Consider the following 7,566-nt stretch of genomic DNA (forward strand, 5'->3'; position numbering starts at 1 on the left):
CACACACACACACACACACACACACACACACACACACACACACACTGCCCCTCTCTCTTTTTCTTTTTTGGCATTTTCATTGTTGCACCCAGCACCGGAGAAAGTAGGACAGAGCAAGTTGCAAAAGGCACGATGGGGGACAGTTTGCTTTTCTTGGTAACTCCCAATTAGGCATTGTTCTCACTCCAAATGTTTCGTTTGAATAATTGACAGTAATTTAACTAAAAAATAGAAAGAAAGAAAAGCTACATCCATGATCTAAATCAGGCCTTGCGTCTCTCCCGAGCTCTCCCTCGGTGCCCTCGACTGATATTTTTGTAAACGTAGTGTCCAGTTAAAGGGTCTCTGAGTTAAAGGGTCAAAGGCGTTACGACAGCGGCTTTTGCCTTGATTTGCTTTTTCTTGTTCCTTGTTCCTCCTCCTTCTCTCTAAGGGTGCTAGGTCCCTGTGCTGCCGCTCGCGCTCTCTAGGGTGCATACTTGTGGGGCACATATATTCTCTCTCATTAGTTCTGCAGCTTTGGGGCCCTCGGGGTACTCCTGTGCACATGTGCTAGGAGTGCGGTTCCCACTGTGCTCCGCGGCTCTGATTGAGTCCCTGATTGCCTCCACATTAAGGGGGCTGCAATTCTTGTGTCGTGCCCGGCCTGATGAATTGGCGGTGCAGGAAGGGGAGGCAAGGCGGAGGTGGGGGTCGCGGCACACTGAGCTGTTGTTGTCGCCCTCGCCGGCCGCTGTTCGCCAGCCCCCCGAGTGACTGAAGGAATTTTTCTGTCCAGCACCTGATGGGAGAACATCACGAGATCGTGATCAGCGCTGATCAGCAGCCAGACCGAAGAGGCGGATATGTGCTGGTGCTTTTGGCAGCTTTTGAGCTTTATTTCTTCAGTTAACCATCTATTCCTTTTTCTAACCATCCTCAAAGGTAACTTAATAAATCAGTGCAAAATCTTAGCCTATGTGCTCTGAATGCTGTCCAATATTTTCAAATTTGGTCCTTTTTAACTAATTTTTCCACCACACCTTCGTGAATAGAATTGAAGAAATATCAGCTCTAAATCCACTCCAAGTGTCACAATTCAAAGCCAACTGTGAGGATCAGTATCATGAGTATGAATAAATATGAGGAGCAGAAGCATCCTGGATGTTTGATGTGTTTTCTGATACTTCACTGAAGAAAACTGCACTTTTTGGGTAAGCTTTAAAGGGTCATATCACCGTGTGGGATAGATGGCTCTTCAAAGCAAGTTACCGTATCTGAAAAGTGTCCTTTTTGATTCGAGGCTCATCTTCTAGCTGCAAATCCTTCAGAAATATTAATAATTGTCTCCATCGTATGCCAAAGAGCCCGTCCAATCAAAAGATCATTAATAAAGTGTAGAATATGACACTGATTATTCTTGCCAAGCACCAGATGTCCACAGACTGTTTTTTCTGGCCTAAATCTGGTGGGTCTGAAAACAGACATCCCTCTTAAAGGCCATGACTTTCCAATGTCCCTTTACGTCTAAATTTGCCTGAAAATTGAGAGGAAAGAGTGTGGTTTCAGGCAGGCATTAAACTTAATTTGAACCACAAATTCATCCACAGAGAAGTTTTTTTGATCAGAGCTCCAAAAGACATCCAAACAGTTCATTTTTGGTGGAATAAATTTGGTTTAAAGGTGAAATTTTAGACATTGTTTGACATTTTAGTTGGTTTGTAGATGCATGCAAGCCTGTCTTTGTGCTTTTGTATGTAACTATGGGTAAATATATATGACCTCATACAAGCTGTGGGCAGGACGGGGTTCTAAGTAAGCGTGGGAAGCAGACAATACTAAATATGCCAAGACAACTGTTATTAGACATCAATAAAGTGATTAAATACAAGAATTAAACCCCAGGGTCAATAAAATGATATCAAACACCAAACTGAGTGCAGGTTGGACTTGAACTGAAAGTTTAAAGCTACTTTCAGCCACAGCAGGCTGCTTGATTTGCAAGTTTTTTTTTCCGACCAGACGGCCGTTGTGACGCAATCCCAAGGGGTCGTTTGCTTGTTTGGTGATTGTATCAACCAGGATGGATCCACTAAAAAAAGACACTTTAAAGGCTTGAAATTAAGATCCAAAGCTAAGCCTAGCTTTATTATTCACAAAACAGACTGTATGAGGACAACCTATCTGGGTACATGAGGCTATGATTAACCGATTGCATGTTACTCTTAATCGCAATAACAGATATTATTAATGTGGGAGTTGTGCAGATTAATGGCCAGGGCAGATGGAGGATAAGGAGTGGATGGTAAATGTTGCAGGGATGAGTAACAATAATTAGGAAAAAATACTTAGAATGAACCTCATGAATGTCAGCACCATCACAAGCAGATGTGGTTGAGTAGTAGGTATGTTCAGAGCCAACAGATGCTGTCAGTTAGGAAGCTGGTTTAAATCTCAGGACTGGGATTTGTTTCACGTTTAATACCATTATTTTAGTTCTGTTTTGAGGAAAAGTAAGTAAACAACAAGTGTAGTGTTAACTTTTGATTATACATGACATAACCTTTATGATCACATGATGAGTGCAAAGATCTGTGTGGATGTTTGCACACCTGCCTTTTGTTGTGTCAGAATTTATAATACACCAACTATGAACCCAAGGTGGTGAACTTCAGGCAGACTTCAGGAACCACTGAGTCTTCATCCGTTAGTGTCCACATGTATAGATGATATCTATGTTGGGTTACCGGTAACCCCTCTTAACCCTGCACCGTTACGTTCTACACCTTCCATGCCAACCAGAGTCATTGCGGGCTGCGTTGACCTGACGTGTAGTTACATTTCCTGCCAGATTACTTTGTCGGGTTAAGATGGGTTTCTGGTTACGTCGGAAGTTGATGTAAATTTACTGCAGAAGCACTAGCTGGGCTTTAATTTCCAGCTGCTGCTCCTTCTGCAAAACGCTTTGCAACCTACCCCACATTCTTTCATTTCTTGCTGTTTCTGACTCAATGTTGTATTTGTTAGCACAGATGTCACTGTTTTTCATCATGTTTCGACTGCGTTAATGAACAAAGTTTATACCAAAGTGAAGATAGGAGTTCCTGTAAAGTACTGCATCACGTAGCTGCTGTAGCGGGCTACATGCTTTCTAGAGACACAGATCGCTGTTTTGGCTTTGACCTTTGACTCAGGAAATGTTAATTTAACATGGAGAACATGACTCCTGAGAATAGCAGTCTCTTTTGCAAGAGTGTCCTGGCTGAGACAGACAATTAGTCCACCCACAAATACACACTAAGATAAGTATACACCAATGGCAGCTGGTCCACTGAGGTAGAGTAGGTTACTCCTCGTCTAATTTTTGAGAGACACAAAAGGAGTTTAAAATATAGGAAACAATGCTGCTGTTTAAGTTTACTCTGTCCATAACAAAGTGGACAGAAGCAGGCAAATAATGTAAAATAACACCACATGGTGAGTTCATTTTTCTTCGAACTGGTTCATGTTTGAGTCAGGAGCTGCTACTGAAACAAAACCTCCAAAATGATGAACTTCAAAGGTAAGAAAACTTTTAAAAATCAGATTAAATCAGTGTCACACTCATTTTAGGCCAAACAGTGGCAGTAATGTTCATGGATAGCATTTGCAGCCTGAAGTAAATTTGTCCAGATCACCCACACTCACCAAGTGAGACCAGCTCTCTCATATTTAAGTGATTAGAGTGCCTTTGTTTCAATTCCAGTCTGAGTTTTAGCCGCAGACAGAAGGAAAAGAGGTAGAGCTACCGGAGGTAACTGAATGTGCAAAAACACTGAGATACTTGAGCTCACGCCCTCACTGACCCCCTGAAGCCGAAGACTCTGGAGTTCAAGGTGAGTCTTTGGCCCACCTGCTGGCTTCCCTCGCCGCTCTGAGTCCCGCTTGTTTCTCGTCAGTCCTCCTCCTGTCAGCCTGTCAAACCGGGGAAACATAACTCTGCCGCTGCTCCGTGCACACCATGTACTTTCTGCATTTTTAATCATTGCTTTGCTCATTTTGCCGAGCTCCTCTTTGTTTTTCTGCCCAACACCTGATGTGGATTTGGGCCCACTTCACCTACCTCACATCATGGGTCAGCAGCAGCCCATCCTGCTGGAGGTCGAGGCCTCCCAGCCGGCTAATCTCCTGGTATGAGTGACTTCATCAGTTAAGAAGGCGCTCGCCAAAAGAATGTACAACTCATGTAATTAAGAGGCTTAGATGAATTTGTGCGGGAGTACAAAACGCCATTATCGTCTTAACGGGGATTTTGGTGCAGAATTATTTTCCTCACGGCCGCACACTTGGAAGATTATTTTTCTGAATAGCCGTGAGGCCGCGCGGTGGATGTGTGAGCTCGCCTCGGAGCTCTGGGCAGTAAGAACAAGAGCTGAAAGATTAATGAGCACAGTTGTTTTTCCAGGAATCACAAGAGTCGTGATGTTTAGATGTGCAAAATACATGAAGCGGACTGGCTGCGCCGCTCGTGGTCGAGTTTACCCAAAACTCAGAGATTATGTCCTTACAATGAAATAACAGCTGCAGAGGTTTGGAGGTTTGAATCAACAAGACCAAATACTTACCAGGAGCTGGTTATTAGCACATACTGGAAAGATCAGTGAGGCTGCAGCTCTGATTGGACAGAAAACACTCCCAACGACGATTTAAGAGAATTAACTGAGACTTAAATGTCCTTAATTAGACTTTTATCAGATTCTGGTCTTGATTTCACTGAAAAAAAACTGAACTGGGGTTGAATTTATTTATAATTTACCTTTTTGAACTGCATTTTCATTATTAGGGGTGTGGCCTGTGACTGGTGTGCAATTAAGCTAAGATTTGAATTATATGTTTTGCATATAACAAACACAATCTGCAAAATAAACTTTAGGTTTTCCTGGTTCCTACATCTGGGAGTTAGTGCAATCTGTTGCACAACATAATGAACCAATTGTCTTTTTTCTGACATTTTCACATTACACCCAAATTTCCCCTTGTGGGACAATTAAAGGATTATTCTATTCTATTCTTATTCTATAAAAAATGTCCACTGTGGCTACCTGGTTAATAAAATGGTAAAACTGGATTTAGCTGTGTCACACAAGAAAATAATATAAGTTTACATGAGGAGATGTCGATGATGGGAAGCTGGTTTTGGTTCTAAATCCTGAAATTGTTGTTTACTTCAAGCATGACATACAACATATCGTCCAAATTACGATGTAGCACGTTAGCTTTTCCTGTGATATCAGTGTTTAAACGGTAGGTGTTTAATGCTTGTTCAGTTTTCATCTCCAAAGGAGATAAAATGTTAATATTGATATTTCTACTGCGTTTGCACACTGGACTGTGACAAGATTTACACAATCTGCAGCCATTTTTCCACAAATCGACACCATCTAGTTTCCCCCCCAGATTTTTTGGATGAGTCATGTATTTCTTACAATTTCTTTATAAATATATGGTTTGTAATTACTGAGGAAATGTTATTTAGAGGATATGTGTAACATTTTCTTTATGCCAATATGCTGTTTGTGAAGAAGAAGAAATTGTTGTGTTTACAACTTCTGTGTAACTTTTTTCTATGATAAGTTGTGTTCTAGGGTTGTGGGAAAAGTTTTGTGCTGCATGATGCAGACTGTAAATGACATAAACCACATTAATATGTATAAATGAGAAACTAAATGTTTAACTCTGTTATAAATGTCAGGTTTAACATACATGATTTTAGAAGAACAAACAAAAAGGATAGTGATCGAACTTTAACTTATTACCGTGTTCTTGTTTTCAGTGTTACAGGTTTTAAACAGCCAAATTGTTACTGTTCTACTTAAGATTTATGTGCATATGAAAAAGCCTTACAGGGTAAAGTGAAACAGCTGGTAATTGTAACACTTTTCTTTAGTGTCCTTAACAGGAAAAAAATTTAGTGCTAATCTTCAAAGCTGCCTATATTACACAAAATTTTACACCCGGTTTTAATTTTTTTCCGCAGGATTGCAGGTTGCAGACAGAATTTTGTGGTGATACTGCACAGTTTTTGACTGTTTGTGGCTTACCTGCTGGGTAAAGGAAATTAACTTTAAGAAAATTAGCTAAAGAGATAATTATTTCATCATAGAGTGCTGGTGATTTTCATAGTGAGCAGTGCCAAAATAGCTTCCCTCAGTACAGCTGTCAGTTTCACATCCTGATGATGACATGACAGGTTTATGGCTTCATGAAACCCACAAAACAAAGTTCAGAGCAGGATCTAACTTACATAATCAGAGTGACAAAGCAAAAACCGCACGATGCAGGGCTCCGTCGACGTATTTGCATAAAGAATCATCGCCAAAAAAGCATCCGAGCCAACTTGCAAGCGAACTAATTTAACCTCTCTTTGTTTCGGGGGTATTTTTGATTACTGGCTGACCTGATAATAGCACGTGTGAACATGTGTGAAAATAAAGACACATACACAGAGTCGCCGTATTCTCCAAGAGAGGTGGCAACCATTCAAGAAGGCAGCTATTAAGAGAGCTTACTCCTTTCTGAATGTGAAACGTCGCTCAATGAGTGACATCACTCGCAGCTTGTGTTCATACAAATCTCCAGATCTCACTGGAGGCAGCTTGAACAAATATTGGCAGCGAGGACGGAGCTTTAACTCGCAGCTTTCCTCACACACACACACACACACACACACACACACACACACACACACACACACACACACACACACACACACACCCTGTTTGGCTCCAATCACCATCACAGCCGAACACGCAGCCATAATTTATGGTAATATATGGTCGGGGTGTATATTTACTTTAAAGGCAGCCTGATAAGGATCATGTGGCATGTTTCTGGTGAGCGTTGGGGAACACAATTGGGAGATTTGTTGCGGGGCTCTGGAGGCCCCCGCTGACCCCCCGTGGGGCCTGAACACTGAGGCAGTGTCTCCGCCTCAGGCTCCGTCCATCACTCAAAGGCCATCCGTCAGAGCACCGAGTCCCCCGGGTGAACGAATGAATGAAAGACTGAATGAACGACTGAATGAACGAGAGGGTTCATCCTCACACGTGATCCGTCAGTTTCTCTCAGCTGTTTGAGATCTGAACTCGGGCGAATTCTTTTGCTTTTTATTCAGCAACTCATTTATCCGTCTTGGTGCGAGTAAAACTCTCAAAGCGATGGGCCGGTTTTCGGGTACAGGAGATTGATTGGCCTTTTCATGGAGGTGCTGGCAGGCCTGAAGTTTTCGTTGGACTGTTGTGAGCCTTTGCAGTCGCGGGCTCCTGTCAAAAGGTCCATTTTTAAGCTGCAGCAGGTTTGTTTTAATATTACCAGAGCAGTTTTCCTCCTGTTATGACAGCTGGAGAGGACTGCAGGGTAATAAAGCAGACAGATGAAACTGAATCGATCAACATTTCCGTAGGTAGAGCTGTGTTATCTGGATGAAACTCTGCACAGAAGAGGTGTGATTGCTTGTGCAGACGTCCTCAATGATTGCCTCCAAAGCTTTAAAAACACTCCGTGAAAGCAATCAATATGAACTTTTTTCCTCTCCTGCCACCTGTTGCC

Source organism: Pundamilia nyererei, unplaced genomic scaffold (genome assembly GCF_000239375.1).
Source record: "Pundamilia nyererei isolate P.nyererei 1_Seehausen unplaced genomic scaffold, PunNye1.0 scaffold00220, whole genome shotgun sequence".
Classification (NCBI taxonomy): Eukaryota; Metazoa; Chordata; class Actinopteri; order Cichliformes; family Cichlidae; genus Pundamilia; species Pundamilia nyererei.